Source organism: Mus musculus, chromosome 12, assembly GCF_000001635.26.
Source record: "Mus musculus strain C57BL/6J chromosome 12, GRCm38.p6 C57BL/6J".
NCBI classification, from domain to species: domain Eukaryota; kingdom Metazoa; phylum Chordata; class Mammalia; order Rodentia; family Muridae; genus Mus; species Mus musculus.
The window spans coordinates 7,369,546-7,393,491 of record NC_000078.6 but is presented as its reverse complement, the minus strand read 5'-3'; the positions used below and the strand labels follow the sequence as shown (position 1 = coordinate 7,393,491).

Below are 23,946 nucleotides of genomic sequence, written 5' to 3'. Positions count from 1 at the left end.
CTCGTCTCCGAGGGACCTGGGACACAAGATGGCTCTCTCACCTGTTCTGGTGGTCAGAGCCCTCCCAGGTGGCTACCTCTCCTCTGGTGGGGAAAGGTGCCCAGGTGTCTGGAACCCAAAACGAGGTCTGTCCTAGAAGCTGTGTTGCTTCTGCCTTTCCCAGAAGCTGTGTAGCTTCTGCAGTCCACACTTTCACCTGTGCAGTCTGGTCTCTGAGGGACCCAGGACACAAGTTGGCTCCCTCACCTGCTCCGGCAGTCAGAGCCCTCCCAGGCAGACACCTCTCCTCTGGCTGGGAAGGTGCCTAGATGTTTGGAACCTGAAATGGGGTCTGTCCCAGAAGCTGTGTAGCTTCTGCAGTCTGCCTCCGCAGTCTGCAAGCTGACCTGCGCAGACTGATCTCCAAGGGACACGGGACACAAGATGGCTCTCTTATCTGCTCTGGCAGTCTACAGCAGTAATTCTTAACCTTCCTAATGTTGAGGCCCCTTAATACTGTTCCTTATATTGTGGTGACCCAAGTCCACAATTTAATTTCTTTCTATTCATAAGTATCATTTTGCTACTGTTATGAATCATAATGTGTATATATGATATGCAGGATATCTGATATGCAGCCCCTACCTTAAGAGGTCTCCATCCACTGTTCTTCACTGTTGAAAACCAAACCCAGAGCCTGCTTCTACTAGGGGAGTACTACCTAGTTGTAGTACTCTACAAGTAAGCTACACCCTCAGTGCACTATCCTTTTTTGTAATAAAGATTTTAATTAATGGTCATTCTAGACCATAACATTCCTCATCTATGAATGTTAGACTAGCAAGCAGCCTATGTCTCTGCTATTGTTCATAACCTTGTGAGTGACACATTGTATTGTTCCCTGGTCCTGTGATTTTTGCATTTGCACCTTTATTTACTACTTCCAGACCCTTGACTCTGAGTTCCCATAGTTCTACTAGAGACTTGGACATCCTGTACTGTACATCCTGTACATCCTCTTACACTAATTTCTTAAAGTCTTATTTTTTAAAAAAAGATTTATATATGTATGATATATGTATGTCTATCTCTTAACTACTGAGCCATCTCTCCAGCCCAAATTATTTTTAATATGCCTTATTTGTTCAATGGCTGGGCCATCCCTGAACCTCCAAGTGGCTAACATACCCCCCTTCAATATTCCTGAGTTAATATTTGCTAAATCTATATTGCATCTCTGCTACCCCAGACCCAATTGGGGGAGTGGCCCCTGGGGCTTCTTTCCTGACTTTTACATGTCAGTGGGCTCTTAAGTCTGATATTTCTACTTTCCCTTCATGGAGATTCTTCCTCATTTTGTTCCTTCTCCAGGAAATCTAACCCTGCCCAACCATTGGCTGTTAGTAACTTTATTGACCAATCAAAAACCAATCAGGGACAGGAACCTTCAGCATCTAGACATATAGATTCCTGTGTGATTTGGGGAGCTGAATCAAGACTAAGCATTAGAACCAATCCCCAATACAATGTTTGTTAACTAGATATATTTTTATCCTGTTCAAGGGCATGTGAGCTGAACTGTCTTTGGATTTCTTCTGTAGATGATGTCCTTCCTTGACTTGTGCTCCGGAGGTCTCGTGTGTATACATTACATCAAAAACCTCTCATTCCTACAGGGTATAGCTTAGTTGAAGCAATGCATCTCATAAATCTGAATCAGATAGGAGGAAGGGAAATGAGGTAAGGAAAGTAGTCGATATTTCTCTACATAGCATGCTCTCTCGGTTCTTGTATAGATGTCAGCTCTATGGTTCTTCCCCATTACCTCACTTTCTATAAATATTGCCCATTCCCTTATTTAACTCCCTTGTTAAGTAAATATAATAACTTGTCCAGTTTGAGAATACCTTTTATTTACTGCTTAATTGCATATGATTTTTTTTTCCTTTTCCACAGGGCCTGAGCCATTTTTTTCCCTTAGTACATAGTTTGAAATCCAACTCTTTTGTGAACTTTCCTTTAATTACTTCTGATATAAACAAGACTCAACAAAATACAACTCAATTAAGTATAACCATTTTATCTTTTTATAGATTCAAATTCCTCTGTCTATGACAAAGGGATTTCTGTCTCTGATAGAAATTAAATTTTCAGAAAGAAGACCAATGACTTTAAATCTATGTCTGATTCTTCTCCATATTCATGACAACCAATTTTGGGCATGTTACTATCATTTCTCACCTGACAGATGACCAGTCCAAGGATTTCTGTCATTAATTAAGCTGGACTTTCAATAGATCTTGAGTCTGTTTTCCATGCCACATTCAGAGTGCAGTTCACTAGATACAATGCTAATCACACTTTATTGCTATATCAGTTGTCTCACTACTGTGACAATATCCCCAATGAAAACAATTGAAGATGAAATGGTTTGTTCTGGCTTTAGTTCTAAGAGAGAGATACTGTCTATTAAGGTGCTGCAGTACCCAGGTGGGATCCTGAAGTGACTGGTCACATTGCATCCACAGCTAGGAAGTTGACTGAGATAAGTGCCTTTGAAGAATAGTACCATCTTACATTTGAATTTCTTGCCTCAATTAACCTACTTTAGATAATCCTTCACAGACATGCTTCAAGATTTGTTTTCATGGTGATTCCAAGTCCCATCAAGTTGACAAGCAAGATTAACTCTCACTACTCATCTCAAACACAGAAATACAAAATTAGCACATGTGTTCTTTAATGACCTCTCCATGTCCTGAGGAAAAAAATTAAACTCTGACTTGATTCTAAATCGTGTAGTTTGGTTTGAGAATTCCAGTGTCTCTAGCTCTTCCCCTACTGTCCTTCCCTTGCTGTCACTTCAGAGACACCAGATTCCTCTTACTGTCCCAGGTTCCCCATATTCCCTCCTGCTGATATGAGCCTGCGATACAGTCTCCGTTCCCAGGAACATTTTTTTTTTTTTTTTTTTTTTTTTTTTTTTGGTCTTCATCAGTGATCTCTTGCTTATTTCCAGATCTTAGTACTTTCTTTATTCAGTATTCCCAACTTTCCTAGCTAGGTCATATCTCTTTGTTTACAAATTTCTCCTCTTCATAACACCCATTACAGTAGCAACCTTGTATTTACTATGGTGGTTATTGGTCTAATTAAATTCCCTTTAGTTTCCAAGCTCAGCAGATATCATGTCCACGTTTGCTCAGTGTTATATGTATAAGGCCTGGTAATACTTGGAACTTAATAAATATTTACAAAACACACAAGCATGTGATCCTAACCTAGTTCTAGTCGAGTGGCTCATATATACTGGATTTCCTTCCAGCTGCATTCATTATTCCTTTGATCGGTATTTCTATTTTAATCAGATCAGTAGACAAATCATTGTGACAAAAGAGTACACTTTCACAAAATTATGTAAATATTACAGATTCATTTCAAAGAAGTGGTAAATGAAGATAAGCAAAAACAAAAAAAAATTCCCTAAGATGAATGCTGTTAATATTTGGGAGCTCATTGTTTCAAGCATCTCTCTCCCTGATATTCAGGAGTCCTTTGGATATACGCAGCAGTAAGTGAAGAAAACAGTTTGGATAAGAAGTGAATTTATTGGAAGAACTCTAATAAGGTCACATAATCAAACAAGAGACTAATACTCTAATTATAGGAAGGCGAGGAGAGTCACTAGAACTGGAGTCTGTGATCCCATTACTATTCTCACTGTTTGTCTCTGCCTGACTGTCCTTCCTTCCTTTCTTCCTTCCTTCCTTCCTTCCTTCCTTCCTTCCTTCCTTCCTTCCTTCCTTCCTTTCTTTCTTTCTTTCTTTCTTTCTTTCTTTCTTTCTTTCTTTCTTTCTCTCTCTCTTTTTTTTTCTTTTTTGAGACAGGGTTTTTCTGTGCATCCCTGGCTGTCCTAGAACTTACTTTGTAGACCAGGCTGGCCTCAAACTCAGAAATCCACCTGCCTCTGCCTCCCAAGTGCTGGGATTAAAGGCGTGTGCCACCACTGCTCGGTCTGACTGTCCTTTCTATCTGACCAGTTTTATTACATGTTTTTTTGCAGGCCAGTCTCTTGTGTGTGGAGGAATTCTAAATGTAGTAGAAAAGGATTTCTGATTTTTAGCTTGATAAAAGTTCTGATATGTGGTGGTGGTGGTGGTGGTGGTGGGGGGCATCTTATTGGCTACATTCTCTTGATTCAGATTTAGAACAAGGCAGCTGATATCATGTGAAAAATCTCATCAGACTTGGAGGAGAAATAGCTGCAAAGGAAACAAACAAATGAACGAACAGACAACTAAAGGAAGTTAAAAGAGGACTTAGCATATAGCACAGTGGTTGAATTCTTCTATAGCATGAAAAGGGCCCTATGTTCAATCTCCAGTGTAATCAGGCCAAAAAGAAAAAAAAATAAATTTAATAAAAAGTTTAATAATGAAACCATGATTATGCATATGTATCTATGTGCATATGCACATGCATTTCATAGCATTTAGTTCATGTAATGACTGATACAACTTAACCATCTTTCTAAGGATTGTTGGATTTCTTGCACTATTGGAGGACAGGAAAATCAAACCTTGTCCTGGGCTTGATAGGGAGGGACAGTTTGGACTGCCATCTTAATTTTTCATTAGGGGTGCCACAACTGACAATAAGGCAGAGGTGAGGGAAGCATGGAATAGGGGAGCAGGCCTAGAGGGAATGGTGAGCAAAAAATGATCCTGGATTTAGTCCGCAAGGAGGAAAGTCATTCAAAGAAGAGGCTAGCAGCCTAAATGAGCTCATTTCTGAGAGAGGAATCAGGAGTTAATGAATAAAGATAGAAGTAGGAATCTAAGGAGATAATTGGCCTTACTAGATAGAAGGTCTCTTGCCAGAACAGTACATCCTAAAAATGCTAATGCAAAGCCCCAGAAGATGGGGCTGAGTTAGATAAGAGCAGGCTCATCAGGGCTATTTGCAGAGAAGTCAGGAAGGGCCCCAGAGCAGGGGTGTAAATCAGCAATCAGTCATGAGGACGATGGAGGATGCCATTCATTTTCCTCAGGCTTCAGCCTCTTCCTGAGGTCTCTTGGGGTTGATGAGCTCCTTCTGCTGCACCTCAGTGCAGCGACCACAGTGAAGTCAGCTTCTCTCCCATGACGTCCACTTTGTCCCCATGTGCCTGTACTGTAGGGACTGATCACCACACTGAGAGCTGAGGGGACCTGTTCTCAGCTAAGCTCATGCCTCAGGTACATTCTGCCCCCAGGGGTACTACAACTGACTCTGCAGACCAGGCCACTGCCAGCCGCCCATCAAGCTCTCGAGAGCACCATTAGCATTATTTAAATACCATTTCACATTTTATACTCTCATGGCAGGTAACAAGATCTCAAATTCATGAGGCATCTGCTCACTCCTCATCCATCCACTCTGGTGATATGATTTTAAAGGCTTTTTTTTTTTTTTCTTTCCTAAAGACTTTAAATTTGAAGTTTTTTTTTTTTTTTCTTTCTTTCTTTTTTTTTCACAGAAGTTTGGGAGACTTTGAAAAGTCATGCTCAGCAAAAAAAAAAAAAAAAAAAAAAAAAAAAAAAAAAAAGTAATTTATACTCTCTCTAGTTAATAACCTCTTATGTGCTTTAATAATTTAAACCAATTATCAATGGGAAGGTCTATAGTGTATACTTCAATGATTGCTTTTCGTATATTTCCTCCTTTCTTCCATGCCGTATGCCACTTGTCCCCAATGTGTCTCTAGTGTCTATTATCTTTCCTACACACATAAAATAACTTGTGCTAGCTAGGAGAACATGACCTTGACACGGAGAAAAGCGGTCCTTTAAAGGATAGCTCAATTAAAATCTCAGGCCTCTGTTCCTGATTGGATTTCATTACTATTCATAAGCCTGTGCCTTGCTGAGCCACGTGCTCACCAGGCCCTCAAGGAGGCTATCAGAAAAGGTGCATTAGAGTTCTCAGTGGGATATCTGCCTGGAACTTGTGGATAAGGATCAGGAAGAGCTCCTCAGGCTGACTTGACTTGGGGAGATTTAACTGTGCATGCCTGATCCTTTGATCGATGGGGTGCGCCATGAGGGGAAAGAATTGAAACACTTAGGAAGGTTGCTTCAGTATGGCAGAGTTTGAGTTGATGGTCTGAAATTTAAAAGCAAGTGATCATGAGCAACTGTTTACTCATCTGTAAAATGGGTAATAAGTTTCTTGTAGAGTTGAGAGTGTATGCATACATTGCTGACTTCATTTCCCAATACATAAATAAGCATCAAAGCTTAGGTCAGTACTTCTAAACCTTCCCAATGAAGTGACTCTTTAATATAGTTGTTCATGTCCAGGTGATTCCCAACCATAAAATTATCTTTGTTGCCACTTTATAACTGTAATATTGCAATTGTTATGAACCATAATGTAAATACTTTTTCCAGTGGGTCTTTTAAGAGTCCTGAGCCATAGGTTGAGAAATGCTGGCTTAGGTGATTATAACCAGATAAACCTCTGAGTTACATTTTCCCCCCTGTGCTCAATGTTCTTAATGGCCAGCTATGATTGGCACAAATTTTATGTCATCAAGCTTTGGATATTATAATTTGAGAATATGAGGATGTGAAAGAAAAGTGCATTGGGGCAGGCAGGGGAGGTATCCTTATAGAGATATTATGTGCAAGAAGTTTCAAATATATGGGTGATGGGTATGGAATCACTTTAGAGTATAAAGAACTAATGTCTAATCCCCAGTCAAGAGACATGCCATCTTAGTTTGCGTTTCTATTGCTCTGATGAATCACCATGACCAAAAGGCAAGTTGGAGAGGAAAGGGTTTATTCAGATTGTGTAGCCGCAACACAATTCACCATCACAGGAAGTCAGAGCAGGAGCTCAAGCAGGACTGGAACCTGGAGGCAGGAGCTGATGCAGAGGTCAGGGAGCAGTGCTGCTTTCTGCCTTGCTGCCCCATGGAATACTCAACCTTCTTTTTTATAGAACCCAGGACTAGCAGGCTAGGGATGGTACTGCCTGCAATGGGTTGAACCCCCCCCCCCCATTGACCACTAATTAAGAAACTGCTCTACAGGCTTACTCTACAGCTCAGTTTTGTAAACACATTTTTAAATTGTGGTTCCTGCCTTTCTGATGACTCTATCTTGTATCAATTTGACATGAATTGATATCCAACACAGACATAATGGGTAAAACACTTAATTTTAAAACAAGATAAAGTATCTTCACTAATCAGATGTCTAGAATGGGTATTACAGGCAGAATCTATTCATGTGTTACTGTAAGTCTTTAGAAAGGAAATCCAATGTGCAGTGATTTGAACAAGAATTCCCTATAGGCTCATACATTTGAATGCTTGGTTCCAGTTGGAGAAATTGTTTCTGAGATTGGAGGCCAGCTTTGAGGATTCAAAAAGCCATACCAGGTGTAGTTGCTTTCTGCGTCCATCTTCAGGATCAGATACAAGCTGTCAGTTACTGACTGCCTGCTGCTCTGCCCTCTACCATGATGTACAAGGATTAATCTTCTGAAACTGTAAGCAAGACCCTCAATAAAATGATTTATAAGTTACCTTAGTCATAGTGTCTCCTCATAGCAATAGAATAGTAACTAAGACGGCAGGGTTATATGCCTCATGCAAAACAGTAACTAATATTTTAAAAGTAGCTTCTGACCTTCTTTCTCCTATATAACTGGATCGGCTGCTACATCAGGAATATTATGTGAAGCTGCGCATGTGTGCCATAAATACATATTTCACATATGTATAAGCAAAGAATGCTTTTATAGGTAAGTACATAATGTGAGGAGATGACGAGATGGAGATAAGAACCTGGCAGTTTGAGTGTGTGTTTTTGAGTGACCTCTCCAATCTTCAGCTACCCTTTGAAAACCCTGTTCTTTCTGGAATATTCTAGAGTCTTAGAACTTGGACATTATATCAGAAGCTAGATCATTTTTATGAGCAGAGTGACAGCTTGTACATTAAAGGACATTTAACAGCATCTTGAGTTGTCCCTTCTAAATACAAGCAGTGACTTCTCAATAGTGACAATAAAGCATGCCTTCAAACAGTGCCAAGTATCTCTTGAGTGAGGATATTATCCTGCTGAGGGCTACTGCTCTAAAGAGTGATTATTGTGGAGGATATTCGGCAACCTTCCTACCTGCTGTTCAAATTCTCTAACCCAAGTTCTGTTGAGGTTGAGGTCTATTTTGTTAAACTCCCATGTCTCTATCAGAGTCAAGGCAGAGGTGACAATATATTAAATAATTTTCAGATGAAGAAAACCTTACCCCAAATTTAATGTCCCCATTAATTATGGCCTCATCTCAGTACACAATCTAGACTTATCACTTGATCTCTAGTTGAATCAGTCAGGAGTAGGTCTCTTTAGTGTGCTGATTGTATGTTTGGACCTTTATTGCTGTTTCCAGTGACACTCTGCTCTATGAGGATGATGGAGAACTCTTCTATGTTTCTACAGAGGCAGTCATAATGTACTGGTGTATGGAGTAATGGACACATTTTTATGCCATATACCACTCTTAGGTAGTGCCAGTCTTAGGTAGTGTTGGATAAGATTAAATATGAATCTTTTGTAACTGTTCTAACAGATCCATATTCGCGAGGGCCATATGCAACTTTCATTTTCTCTTCCAACATTCAAGTCTATGCTATGTTCCCACATGTGAATGTAAACCTCCAAAACACATTTCCTAAGACAGAGCAGCCACTCTAGAATGTAATCTCTCACCAAGATGTTTTCTTCTCCATATTAAATGCTTTTGCAGTTTATCATTAATTAATTAATTAATTAATTAATTTCATCTATTTATTACATTGCTAAGATTAAAACCAGGCTTTTGTGCATGGTAGGCAACACACGCTACCAGGGCTTGACAGACTTAATCTTTGAAACTGAAATTCCTAGTCAAAACATTTGGTAGCTGTCCTGCATCCCACCCCCCAACTTGCATCTTTGATAAAAATGTGGTGACTCTGTCTTAGAGTCTGTCCACTGTCAGCAGCAGCTCTTGGGTAACTGTGGGAACCCACATGTGCTAATGCAGGGTGGCGCTGGCTACCGCTGACCACCACGCATACATAGGCAGTAAAGATTTTTTTTGCCAAGATGAGGTTTTGAGAATTAACCAATCAGATGAGAGACAAGTTAACCAATCAGATGAGAGACAAGTTAACCAACCAGATGTGAGACATGCAAATGAGGTGGAAAGCATAACCCATGCATAACCAATCCGGGTGTGAGACACGCCTCTCCTAGGCCTATATAAGCAGCACCAGTTGTGGGCTTGGGGTTTCTCTTCGTCTCTGTAATCAAGCTCTCCCAATAAACTTGTGCAGAAGGATCATGTTGCAGCATTGTACTTACTGGTGAGTCAGGGTGCGCGCAAGAGATAACACATTAGTCTCCATCACAATGATAAGAAAACACACACACCCAATGCTTTGCTCCCTTCCTTAATTCAGTTTTATCATTTGCAGCATTGCATTGTCTTCAGTTTATCCTATGTAACTTATTATCACCCATTTTTTCTTAAGTCAACATGTTAGTTAGGAATCCAAACTTTTATCAAGACTGTGTCAAAGCTAGAGACACCACAGGTGCAACAAAGGTTCCAAGCTCACTTCCTTCTCAGCTTCTGTCAGTTTCCCAATGATCCAAGTTCTCTGCATTAATTTCCCATCATTTGTGCCTCTAGTCTAGATGTGATCCTTGAAATAACTGAAATCCTTCAGAGTTTTGCTGTGGGGAATTTAGAGAGAGCACAGATTTCAGAGTGGTGAATTAACTGTTTTCAGTGTGTATCATAGTCAAATGTTCAAACTGAGTTCAAACTTTGAGTGGACTAGACTTGATACACTTGAACTTTAAACTCAAAAGATAGTGGAACAACTCATAGTGTCAATAAAAAAAAATACCACACTATCTGACAGAGATGGGCCATTGCACTTTCTAGAACTAATTGTTTCACTACCATGAGAGTTAGTTTTGGTTGGCGTTTTGATAGAGTCTTATGATGCTGGGACTGGCCTCACACTCACAATATGGTTTAGGCTAACCTTGAACTCCTCATTGTCCTATTTCTGACTCCTAGTCCCTTGGATTAAAGGTGTGAACCACCACAGTGGCTGGCCATTCTCATGAATTTTAATGTAATGGATTCTTTTATGGTTGCTATTTAGGCATAAATAGAATTAAAAGTACAAGTCTTCCTTAGGAGTTTGTTGTTTGACAGACCCAATTCTGTCTCTTTCTATTTAATATGGACAGCTACAAATCCTGAGTTACCACTGCCCTACAGAAAGAGTGGTAGTCCTAACAACTGTGAAGGTGGGAATGAATAGAAGCCCATTAAAAGTGATGGAACACGATCTGGGAGCAGGACTAGGTACGCTTCACATGATATGTATGTGATTAGATTGCTTCTTCCTCTGAGCTAAGCATCCTTCCTTATCACTCCATGTTTTCTTTCTATTTGACATTGATCCATAGGCAGATTGAGGACATGTAAGCCCAAGGACAGTGCAAACTGAGTTATAAGAATGAAAACATCACCAGTTTGCAGAAGGTGCTCATTATTACCCACCATGCTGTCAGTTGTGGATCCAGGGGAGAGGGTAACTGTTTTTAGTTTTAAGCCATTTGGCTCAAAAGTTCAAAGGACAAAAAAATATCACAGATGTTTCCCTTATAAACCATAAGGATAAGAACCCTGCAGAATGCACCTTATGTGAATTAAGGGAGGACTAAAATGAACATGGAAAATTGGAACTGCCTTCATTTTCTGAGCCAGCATATGCTGCAGAATAAATAAACTGTGTAGGCAAAACCCAAATCACACACAGCCTCCCACCCCTTGTCAGACCAGAGTCTCTAAGAGAGATCTGTATATATCGCTTGGCCTGTCAACTGTGAGCTTGAGTCCACTTGGTTTCCTGGACCTGGATTGCTGCTGTGTGGCTATCTCTGGGCTAAAGCATCTCCAAGGACTTGGGAGGAAAACAGAGAGGAGGGGATAACCTCTCTTCCCTGAAGCTAGACAGATGGAAGGGACTGGTCAGATACTCATGATGTATACGAGTCTTTTGGGTCTGAATTTTTTCTTTCATTATCATTAACACATATTTTCACTTGTTCTCCCATGAGCTCCCTCACTAAAGGGAAATGTTTTTCTCATCATTGACTAATTAGGGCAATTTGTCCCTGTAATTCCCAAAGACACCTACTCCTCCCCCAATTAGTCAACAAGTATTTATTCAGGTGTTTTGACATATAATCCCATTGCCATCCCTGAGAGTCTGTTCTTCCCCTGAATGGGCCCCAGTGCCTTTACTTCTGTTGCATGTCATTGTGTACTGTTTCAGCTTTGTATGGTCGATCCTCTCATTATACTGAGAACTTTCAGACTTTGTGGTTGAATGTAACCCTAATGCCTAGACTAAACCCTGGCCTAGGAATGGGTGCTAAGTTATCACTTGAAGAGTAGACGAACAAATGAATTTGTACTTGGTGGTTCTCATTTCATCATCACTGTGACTGACAGAAGAAACATGGGGGCCACCCCCTCTACTTCTTGGTGACAATTATTATGCAGTTCAGACAAGAATAAATCTAGTGGTCAATGAGATGCTGAATAGATTAATATAGTAAATGCTATAAGAACTTGAGGGTATCAATAAATTTTGGAGAAAGTAGGCAAAAGTTACAATAGCAGGATTTAAGTTGCTTTTGGAAACTGGTAAGTATGAAGCTATATATATATATATATTTGATAGTAGAGATTCTTGACCATCCCAGATACCTGGTCATTTCTCCAAAGTGATTAATAATGCAGGGATTATGACTCTGTGAGTGATGTCACCGATGAGCAGGCTTTTGAGAGACATATAAGAAAGAAACAACCTAATTTCTAAGAGGCGAACTGTAAACGTCAGTGCCCAAGTAAGATAACATCTAAATCTGTGGATATTCTCACAATCATAGGTTTAGCCCCATGAAGCCCCCCTGCCTTTCTCTTTCCCCTTTTGTTAGCCTGGGGAGACATGGAGGACATCTTTGACCAAACACTCTTAAAACAGCCATGTGTAAGCTCAAGACATGAAGGGAGCAGCTAGAAAGTACATCATAGTGGAAAGATGGGGAATATCACACAGATTTTAAGAGAGCCCCTAGCTGTCATTGCTATAACTCTCCTTGCTTTCAATAGCTGCTGTAAAATTCAAGCACGCTGATATATTTGCTACCATCAACCCCAGATCTAAGGCCAGTGTTCTAATTTTAGCCTGTACCCTGACCCACAAAGAAGGTTTTCTCTACTTTTTCTTTTGCTTCCTCACATATGGGCCAGACCCAGTGCTTTATCACATCCTTGTGAAATTCATGTTCCATTCTAGTTAGTGATACTAGTTAGTTCCATTCATGTTAGTGATACCCATATCCACTCAGCAGAGCTGCTATCACAGAGTCAGAATCCCTTTCTTCCTCTCTTCCTTACTTCATTTTTTAAATTTCCTTTATTCCTTCTTTTTTCAGTACTTTATTGGTCCTGTGGGTGAAGTATTTATAGCAATTTTTGAGAAGGATATTAGAAAAGATTTTGCAGGATTTCAAAGATCTCCTTAAAGGAGAGAAAAATCATATCTTAACACTATTCCTAGGTACCATCCATAGGATTCTGGTGAATGCTTTGAGAATCCAGGTAGGATGAAGAAAAATCTCTTATGATTCCTAATTCTGGGGACATTGAGGCTTTCTCTAGCTGCCCTGGGAATTGCCTGTGGTGGGCAGACCTACCATGTTAATTTTTTTAGGAATGGTGCTTAACTGTGAAAAACAAGCAATGACCATTGCCCTGCAGGATTAAAGCTTTCTTTACACCATTCAGCCCATGTTCTTCTCCAGTGTTCTCCCATAGTACAAATCAATGTTTGCTTAGTCATTGTAGACTAAGGGATGGGTTAAAGGAAACAAGATAGAGAAAGCATAGGGAACCGGAGTCTGGACTTAAAATAGGATACATGTCTTCTGCCTAATGTTTCTTTTTATGTGGTTTCCATGTGGATCATCATCTGATAGTGATGTCAGTCATTGTTAGCAGATAGTGCTGTCTTTTAGCTAATGGGCTGAGTGAGTGAGAGGGCAGCAAGGCGTCAGAGGGAAGAGACATAGGCAGAGCAACAATACTCAGGAAAGAAGTGGACAGATGGCCGTAGCAGTGGTATGAGTTCAAGAATGCTTGTGAATGTGTATGGATATAAAGAACAGAACAGAGAATGAAGGTCTTTTAGCAGAATGTCTGCTGGAGCACAGATCTCCCTAGTGACCCCACTTGTCCCTTTATCTGATGGTCATTTTTTGTGTCCACCTTGAGATACTAGTCTCAATTTACCGAGGAAACGGCCTGGCAAGTCACAATAGGTAGCATTGGAAATGCGTATTCTAGAAGATGTAATTCAGAAAAAGTTTGGTTCTGCTCCACCCATACCTGGGTCTTGGTTTTCTCATTGAAGGAAGAGGTATCTAATTACTCTGGTGACTAAGATGATCTATGAACTTTTGGTCTTGCTATAAGTCCTGATGGAATACTGAAGAGACAGATTTTATGTTGAAGTATGGGTTCTCTAATAGAACATACTAGACATTATGGGGGAGTTAACATTCTATTCCATAATGAGGAGTAGAACTTATAAGAACTCTACACAAAGCTATATGGGTCTAAGTTTGGAAGTAGAATCTGGTAGCACAAATTAATGATTTATTATGCCATTAATTGGCTTATATATTCAATAACTATGTCTTCTTAAAGTTGCAGTTAAGGGCTATTCTACAGGCTCTTCTCAGACATCTGAGCTTACGTGGTCTTCCTGCCTCATCTTTCTCATCTGGTGCTACAAGAACATGCCATTGTTCCTGGCTCAGTAATATTCTTGAATATTTGCTGCCAGTGCCTCTAAGTTAGGGATCTAAGAAAGAAATGACAAAATCAAGTCTATGCCCTTGAGTCGCTTGTAACTCTGTATGCTGGCTAGTATTTTTAACTATTTGCTTGCCATAACTTACAATCAACTGAGAAGACAGCCTCAGTTGAAGACATTTTTAGATCAGGTTGGCCCACAGCCATGTCAGTAGGGGTTGTCTTGATGGTGAATAAGGATAGGGAGAAGCTCTTTGAATGAGGTGAGGGCATCACAATTTCATGGGCTGGGCCCTGACCTGAGTGAGTAGAGCTAAGTGAGCACAAGCTGGCAGCCAGCATGGTGCATTCATCTCTCTCTACCATTCCTATGGGTGTGGTACAACCAACTGTCTTATAATCTTGTCCTGTGACTTCACTGCAATGGTGGCCTGTGACCTAGAACTGTAAAAGAAGACCCTTCTTACTCAAAGTCACTCTGGTCAGTGTGTTTTATTAGAGCAACAGAAATGGAACTAGTGTAGCTTGTTAGGAGGAAAGGGGACATAACTGAGGTGGGTGTGGCATCTAAAGAAAGAACCATCTTGTCTAGAAAGTTTCCAGTCCTCTCTATCTAGGATTAATTAACCAAAACCAGAGATAATGGAGAAAGGCAACTGTGAGCAGTAAAGGATCTTAGGATTCAAAAGGAGGTGTTTGAGAAAAGGACAACCATGCATGTGTGTGTCTGTCCCAGCTTTCCTAACGCTGTGACCCTTTAATATGGTTCCTCGCAGTGTATGATTCCCCCATCACCATGAAACTATTTTCATTTCCACTGTATAAGTATAATTTTGCTACTGTTATGAATCATAACATAAATATCTGATAAGCCAGATGGTCTTAAGAAACTCCTCTAAAAAGGTTATTTGATCTCTGAAGGGATCATGACCCACTGTTTCTTCCATTGTCCCACAAGGAGGTCACCTGCCAGCAAATAGCAAGAGATGTGAAATTTGGCCCCATTCCCTGCTTTCCACAAGTAAAAAGGTGGATAGGGAGACTCAGACTACAGAGACTACAGAGCCAAACCTGGGTCCAGGATATATCGGGTTTTCTATCATGTTTTGTGGTTTATATATCATGTCTGGAGCACATTCTGTAGTTTGTGGACCCTGATTATCCATAATAATCATAGTAATTAATAAAACCTTTTAAAAGAGACTTTAATCATGCTTGTGCTTTGCTTCCAAACACATAATAAAAAGGAATTACTTATAAAAGTGACAAATTTATTCCTAATTATACTATTATTTTGTTATGCAATACAAGTAAGGCAATCTTTGAAGCTGAAAAAATGTCTCACACAGAATTAATTAGAATTGTACATGGTTTAGAACTAGGCAATTATTTTATTGATATTTCACAACTAAAACTTTAAAGAGTATTTAAAATATTTTCATTATTGCTAGTAAATAGTTATTTTAATCATTTAACTTGTATGAGTTCCAAAGATAAGCATTGGACCATTGGGAAGTGTCTTATAAGAACATATTTAATATGAGGGAAATAGTACAGGATGCTGTTTAAGTTTCACCCTGTCACTGGGAAAAAATACCATGACCAAAATAACTTATAGGAGAAAAGGGTTTATTCTAGCTTACAAGACTCAGTCTATCACTGAGGAAAGTCAGGATTGAAACTCATATCAGAACATGGAGTTCAAACAGTAGTGGACCACTGCTTGCTCACTCAAGCTCATGTTTAGCTAGCTTTCATATCCAGCCCAGAAACATATGCTCAGGCAATGGTACCTCCCATAGTGGACTGAGATCTTACATCAATAACCAGTCAAGAAAATTCATCACAGACATAGGGCAAACTGATCTGGGTGTTACCTCAGTTGACACTCTCTTCTCAGGTATCTTGAACCTGTATCAAATTGACCCAGAAAGCTCACTAGAATCACTGGGGCTTAGATGGCCAAGCTTAGGGAAATCATTTATTATAACATCCAGTAAGGAAAGGGCTATGATACATAGAAGTGCGTTTTGTTGTGTACTTATCTCCTGCTCAGATATCCTGTGCCTATGAGGGAATGCTCTTGAGTGCTTTCTGCAACTAGCTCCTGCTGAGGATCTAAGAAAATCAAGGTTTCAAAATGATTTGCAAATTAAGATTTGCAGATTGTAACTCCCAAACTTTCCATCCATGCTTTTACTTTCTCTATAAAATACGATCACTTTTTCAGGTTTTAAAAGTAATACTCATTCATACTGAATATCCTTTCCACTACCTCCTGACATCACCTTCTTTATTTATTCTTGCTGCAGAAGAAATAGTTCAGGAGTCATGTCCTGTGTCCTAAATCCTTTATACTTCTTCTTGTGAAACTTGCCTCCTTTCCTTACTGTGCCTAATCTAGAGATACCTCAAAGGCTTAGCTTTCTTTTAGACACGAGCCTTCTCACCACATAGTCAGGACTAGGTTTATAGCACAAACACTGCATACCTATGCAGAAGGTACACATAGCTCATACCCCTGCCCAGCATTTAGAGTCTGTACCAAAAAAGGACCTATATGTTAGTCATCAAGATTCAAAAGGAGGTGTTTTAGAGATAGAGAACCATGCCTCTGTATCTCACCATTCAAAGCTTCTCCAGGACTCAGTTGATAATGGATGAATCCCTCTAGTGCCATGACTTAGAGCTCTCTGCCTGAGCAGAAGTTCTCTTTGTGTATTGGGTTATTAAATACAAACATTGTTTACTGGTTATATTTTTTTCTGGGAATATAGCTGCAAAGAAAATAACTTCATAGTCAAAACAACAGACAGTGTAACCCATTGGTTTTACATTCTTAAAATAGAGGAAATAAGGAAGTTAAAATGAAGGAAATACCGAGAATGAAATGTGGAAGTAGACCTGGTCTTTGTCTCAAAAGGCTAGTGAGACAGAATAAGCAAAGGACCACAGGGTCTCTGGAGCTGGGTTGACAGTTTAGTGGATAAAGTCCTTGTCAAGCAAAGCATGAGGACCAGAGTTCTGATACCCACCTAGAACCCATGACATGCTGGGTGGGTGCTGCAGCCTGCCTATAATCATAACACTCAGAGGGTAGATACAGGACTTCACAGAGCAAGCTGGCTAGCTACACTAGCCATCATTGATGAGCTCTGGGTTCAAATGAGAGAGCCTGCCTTAGTGATTAAGATAGAGAATAACCACAGAAGGTTCCTGATGTCAATTTCAAGCTTCTTAATGCACACATTCTTGTACACCCACATGCGCCAGTAAGCACTCAGACACACAAAGGACTGCAGGGTCTCTAAGAGTTCCATGAGAGCAGAGGCACTGTGTTTGCTGACCTCATTTCCACTCTGAAGCACACTCCTTAATTACTCTGCACCTCGGCTCTCAGTGTCCACAAGTGGGGCACATTTTAGTTAATGCATTCATCCTGTAGGTCACTTCTCTTTCAACAGAAGCATAAACAGTGAGCTCTGAGCAGCCGAAATAAAGCCTGTTCTCCTGCCTTCCATGGCAGCTTGCTCAATCATCTGAGCTCTCTCGCGGTTCAGATTTGCTACCTAATATTTAACCTAAATCCTTTCTCTGCTTTTGCTTTAGATCATCATCACTTGTGCGGTTCTATCAATCTACCTATGCATTTCTACACCACCTCTCACCAGAGTGCTTGCCTCCTGTTCTCCCTAAGCAATGAGGTTAATATTGAAGGTAAAATCCATTTCATAGAGATAATGTACTATAGACCTTTCAGGAGAGCTCTCTATGATAATGAGGAATGAGCTACCATGCTGAGGTTGTTTAAATGTCATTTATTTTAACAAGTGACACTCTGAATTTATTTAAAGTTGACTACAATGAAGGAAGGGTGGAGAGTTTTAAAGTTTCATGAGATACTATCAGAACCGCAAAGCAAGGAAGCCTGGAAGTCAGTGCAGAAAGAATAGCAGTTGTCATCACAAGATCCAAGTGAGCACTGGAGGTTGGTGGAGTGCTCCCACAGCTTGGCAAATACTGCAGATGCTTCTCTCTCTCTCTCTCTCTCTCTCTCTCTCTCTCTCTCTCTCTCTCTCTCTTTCTCTCCCTCTCTACCTCTCTCTCTCTCTCTCTCTGTGTGTGTGTGTGTGTGTGTGTGTTCCTGTTTGTACAGAAGCATTCTAGCAGGTGCAAATGTCCAAAAAATGGGAGAGTGGCAACCTTCTCTTTCCCCTTTAATTGCACATTGTTAGCCTCCTCCCAGCAGCACACAAGGTCATGGAGGCCTGACACTAAGGGCAGTAAGTTATCTCTGCTGGCCAATTTGATTATGAAAGTGTTTGGCTTTATTAGACTGAAAACTATTTCAGATGTGTTGTCATCTTCCTCCTCCAAGAGAAAACTACAAAGTTAAACATATGGTTTTATTCTTGATCTTTGACGAAGTGTTTTGAAGGGTAGGTGGCATGTGAACTACAATGTCTTTGGGGTAAAAATGGGGAGGGAAGGGAGGTATAGTCACTTTAAAAAATGGAATAGTATAACAATCTTTAAACATCAACAGTAGACATTAGGGGTAAAGGGGTTGGGAAGACATGATGGCTGCTGCTTCTTGGAAGGTACAGAGCAACGGGTCTCTTCTAGATATAGACGGATGGGGTGAAACAGCTTGAGGAAGCTATGATAGAGACATGGTAATGTCCTTGGCTTCACTCTCTGTTCTTTCTCCGATGAGCTTTCTTTCTTGATTCTCTAATATGTATATTGGGAAGGAAATGGAGGAAGTCTGGCAAAATCCCAAATTGAATCATTTTGGGCACTCCCAGGCACACAGAACAAGAAGGAACTAGTAAAATTGTCCTCTCCCATTCACAGGAAGGAGAATCTGATTGGATCAGACACTGCTCTTGGTTTTGATCAGTGCCCATTGTAGGGAGGGGATAGATATATTGCACTGAACTCTATTAGTATATGTAATTAGTCTGTCAACAATACCTTTCATTTTCTCATATCTGAGTAGTGCACATTGGATACATATATGGAAGTTACACACAACCTTGTTAATTAATAACATTCATTTGTTAACAGTTAAGACTCTACCATCAGAGCTTTCTAATGTGCCTTTCGCATCTCCTTATACCCTATGGTAAAAAAAGCTGGATCAACCTATTGGTAGAGGTGAATAATAAGCCAGAATTTAAATATTTAGTGTTTCTCCAAAACAAAACAAAACAACAACAACAATAACAACAACAAAGAAACAAAAGGAATGTGGGAAAATTGCTTGTAGTAGAAGGGGGTGGTGATAGGAGTGGGAGGAAGATTAGCTTGGGTAGGCATGGTCACAGAAGTCAGAATGCATTGTATACACAAATTTAATTGTTAAAGAATAAATTCAATAAATGTCACATTTATTTGTGTGTGGCTCACTGAATGTAGTGAGGCCACATTCAATAAGAACACACATCAAATGAGAAATAGGAGGGGACTTGTGGAGAAGGGACCCACCAGGAAAGGAAGGAGGATGGTAGGAAAATGGGGCAGCATTGTCACTAAAATCCATCAGATAGATGTACAAAGCTGTCAGTAAACTTGAAAAGGTAATAAACACCCTGGAAGTAAAATCTGTGAGCTCTTGGGGATTTTTCTTATGTACTAAGGAGGTATTTCTTTTTCTTTGAAAATGCTCATTTTTATCTGGGTCAGTAGCAGGAACTATTTCTTTTTTAACCAGAGAGCCTGAGTTCAGCATCAACTATAGTCTTGCTTAGGAATGGTAGATGGTAGTTGATAGTTTCCCAGTCTACATGAAATGCCACATGAGTTTGGGTGATTTTTATGAAGACTTATATCATAATAACATTTTTTAAAAGTTAAATAAGTTATTTTCTTTTCACTCCAATCAATTTCCTTATTCAAACATTTAAAATAATTATAGGCTACAGGTAAATTATAGATCATACACATGCTAAATTATAACCCATCTACACCAATTAATATTTATCGAGCAGTGAATGGGCAAAATACGTTAACTTGAGGATTCAAGACCTGAGTGTAATTAAGAACTTCGGCTGGGAAAGATTATAGCTACATCTTCCCAAACACCCCTCCCTCCTCTCCCCAGCGTCTGCCAAGGGAAATGTAAGGATAATATGCTAACCCTTAGCTTAGCTCTGAAGTTGTTTACACAGGGAAAAATCAATTACTTTAAATATTTTAAATCTTATTTCCTAGTAACTAACCAATGACAGTTTATGATGGTCTTAAAAACCAGGCAAAGGAATCAAATTAAAAATTTTTTCCCTTCCCAAGGACCTGGTGTGGGTCTCTCATGAGCAGACATAAAGCATACTGTGGGAACCTCTATAGTTTAGAGCTCATGAGATTCCACTGTGCTCCACAGATTAGAAACTGTTTTATTCAGTACTGCTGATGCTGTGGTAAGCTTAAGCCAGAAGGGCTATGATGGGCCAGAAAATAGAAATCACAGTGTATCAGTGGCTTTGCAAATTGATTGTGAGCAAAGCTGAAAAACAACATTGAGCTCATTATTACGCATTTTGATCCAGAACATAAGATTTGGGGCAGATATGTACTTATAAGAATTAATACAATCATGCAGGGAGATAGGATGGTGTTTATCAGTGCCGACTCTCCCAGTCCCATGATCATTTCTTTTCACAAGAACAACGGCTAAGCTTAAGAGTTTGAAGCTTCTAGTGGGAAAGAAGCAGGAAACAGAGAGTTTTGAGATCTCAAGGTTGTCTGCATCAGAGAAGATGGAAATGGAGAATGGAGACTTAGGTAGAAAACTCACTGAGCATCTGAGTAACCTGCTCAAGAACGTGAGGCATCATTTCCAGGCCAACATCTGAGATACCTCTTGTCTGACTGGTAAATGTGAGTGCATAACCAACTTCCCAGGAGATTTCCATTTCATAGCTGCCTGCATTTGAATGATGATCTTTGTTTTCCCATGCAGCCATCGGTTCACACAAAGAGTTAGGAAATAATATCTGTGATGAGTGAATAAACCTCCAGGCAGGGTATGTTAGTGTCAGAGAAGTCTTCTACCCTATTGAGCACCACCTCAGATACAGCCTCTTTGTGTGATTTTCACATCCCAATTTTTGTTCTGGGGGATTTTGTTATTTTGGATTTTGTTTGTTTTTTTGTTTTTGTTTTTGCCTTTGACTCTCATAGGTACCCAGGGACAGGCATTGTGTGGTTTCTGTGTTCACACAGACAGAGAGCAGATGAGCTTTAAGATTTCCCAGTTACAGGACAATGTGTTGATGTCCATGTGAAAGGCAGTGCTATAACACTGGGGGATGACTGGGACAAAGTCTACAACTCACACACTTTGATATTCATGTTTCCTAGAACCGGGTACATCCATGGTGCTCGCAGCATCCAGACGGAGAGGACACAACCCATCTACGAAGCATCAGCTTCCACATCCTAACCACATCCCTGTCCTTTATTTCTTTCCCACAATGTAAGGGCAATAAAGATTAACCTATCTACTTAAGTTTTGTAATTACAGTTATATATAAAAGACTTGGTAATGTTCTTTTATATAAAAATAAAATATTCAATGCATGATATTTAAAACAGACATAAAGATGTAACAGGTATTCCTTTAAGAAAATTCCTCTGGTGGCATTCTAGATAGTGGTCTTTTATTACCCTTCTTTGACCTCTAACCCAGGCACACCCCACAACTCCAATCTCTGAGGGCTGCCAATCACCCTTATCAGGTCTCTATGCATGAACTAGAATGAAAATATGCCACTTAAGAGAAAAGAGATACTGAAGATGAGACACAGGGGTTTTAAACCAGCTAGGCTTTCTCTTTTTAAAAGAAAATTGAAGGCAGGTCCCAGGTATCATATCTGTAATTTACAGTTGGGAATCAGAAAAGCATGTTTGTGCTTAGTAGACCATATACTGGCTTGTTTAAATGGCTGCAGTTTTTCCTGTTCACTTCCTAACTGGAACTGTTGGGTGTGCTGCTGTTTTGTAGTAGAGAAGGCGCATTTGAATCCAAAGGAAATACTAGCAGTATAATGGGAGATAAAGGGATCAGATGCAACTCACACACACAATAAACAGAACGAGAGGCAACAGGCTTGTAATGTCTCTTTAATGTAATCACAACTATATTCCAAGGGTGAAGGTGTGATCTCAGTTTAGATGGATGTGCATGGCTTTCTCATTTGCAATCATCATTAGTGAGTTGTATGTACCCTGTGGAAATAGGAATCTAATACCCCCTAATGAAATGAGAGGACATCAATTGTGACAGAAGGGACTGGGCTGAGTCAGACCACCCAGGCAGTAGAGTGACCTGACATCCAGTAGTCAATACCAAAGCTTCTAAAGTCTGCTACTGATTAGGAACAACATCTTTCAATGCCTCTAGAGCACTTGTGTTTCAATAAGTCCAACTGGGGCTCTAGGGACCCATACATGGGTATATCTTGAGTGGGTGCTTCGGGTCTTCTCCTGGATATTTGATGTATCAAGAGGATTTGATTTTTATTCCCATCTGCAAGGGAGAGAGAGCTATTTACATTCAAAATAATGCTAGCTTGTGTTGTTTACTCTCTTGGATTAACTCAATGTTTTATCTGTTTCTTATCACAGTCAACCCCTCTTCTAGTTATTTGTGTCTGAGGTTTATTTTCCCTAGCACATTGTGAGTTTTAGGTCTGGTTTGTAATCAGTTCTGTAATCCCTCTTGCAACCCAGCACAGGACCTGGCAACAAAGCAACTGGAGTTGTGCTCAACGAAGTGAATTGAAATTCTCTTAAACCTGTAAATGGGACTGTTCCTCTGGATAAGATTTCATACAAAAATTAAATGAGTGAATTTTTGTTTAAAATTGTTTCTCCTCCTTGCAGTTCTTTGTTAGGAGGAAAGACTAACAAAATCATCTCTTGTCAGACTTCTGACTGTTTACAAAGAAGTTATAAGGTTACCAAACTTGACTAACATTTCAAATTCCTTAATAAAGTATAGTTATGATTAGGCTTAGGCTATCTTATCTACATTTCTTTATTAACATGACCCAGATATTTTGAAAATCAGTGCTATATATTTGAATTGTAAAAAGTAATAACTGAGTCCCCTTCATATTGTGCAACACGTGTAGTTGTAAATTAACACAACTTAGGATCACCTGGGAAGAGAGTTTCAATGAGGAATTTTCTGAATTAGATTGCTCTGGGAGGGATTGTCTTAATTAAATCAATGTTAGAAGATTTAGTATACTCTGGGTGGCACCATTCCCTAGGCAGGGTCTTAAGCTGTATAGCAATGGTGAAATCAAGTGAAGCATAGTAGCATTCATGTATTCATTGCTCATGCTCCTGGCTGTGGATGTGATATGACTGACTGAAGTTCTTGTCTTGGCTTCCCCACAAGCATGACCTGTGGATTGTTAGCTAAAATAAATCTGGTTTTTCCCCCAGTTGTTCCTTGTCAAGCTATTTTATGACAACCACATAAACAAAACCAGAACAGGTAGCTTTGGAGGAAAGGCAGCTTTGAATATATAAGCTACATGAAGATTAAGATACATAAAATGGTACCTATTGGTATCTAGTAGTGTTATTTTGATGAAGTGGTTGATGTCAAAGTGTCTTCAAACCCGAACTGCTACACATAAACAGAAAGACTTATGGGGAATAAAGGTGGCAAAGGCCAGAAGTGCTAATGCTTCTGTAACAACAAATCAAGGTATAGGGGGGTCTCACAATTAAGCTGGTGTGGTTATTTTAGGAATCAAATGCACTTGAGCAGCATTAGCAAGCCCATGAGGCAGTTTCAAAAGAGGCCCAATTACCACAATATTCTGAAGTTCTTAGGGAAGAGAATGTTAATATTGATAAGGGAATTGAGCTCTCAAGAGTATCTCAAAGACAGTCCAAGTGAATGAAGTAAAATGCAAGGGGGAGAGGACACTCAGAAGTATCGAGCCTTTCGTCTCAGACTTTTTCTCATAGAACCCTGGGAAGTAAGGTTTACAACAAAGA

The 23,946-nt window shown here is 39.8% G+C and overlaps 1 long non-coding RNA gene across 1 annotated transcript; it reads left to right on the top strand.

The window, feature by feature from the left end:
* Positions 1 to 13,161: 13,161 nt before the first annotated feature.
* 1700101O22Rik (RIKEN cDNA 1700101O22 gene) lies at positions 13,162 to 21,453 on the top strand. The gene is made up of 3 exons (NR_045045.1): positions 13,162 to 13,227; positions 17,533 to 17,640; positions 21,289 to 21,453. It is a non-coding gene; the product is annotated as an RIKEN cDNA 1700101O22 gene (long non-coding RNA).
* Positions 21,454 to 23,946: the final 2,493 nt, after the last annotated feature.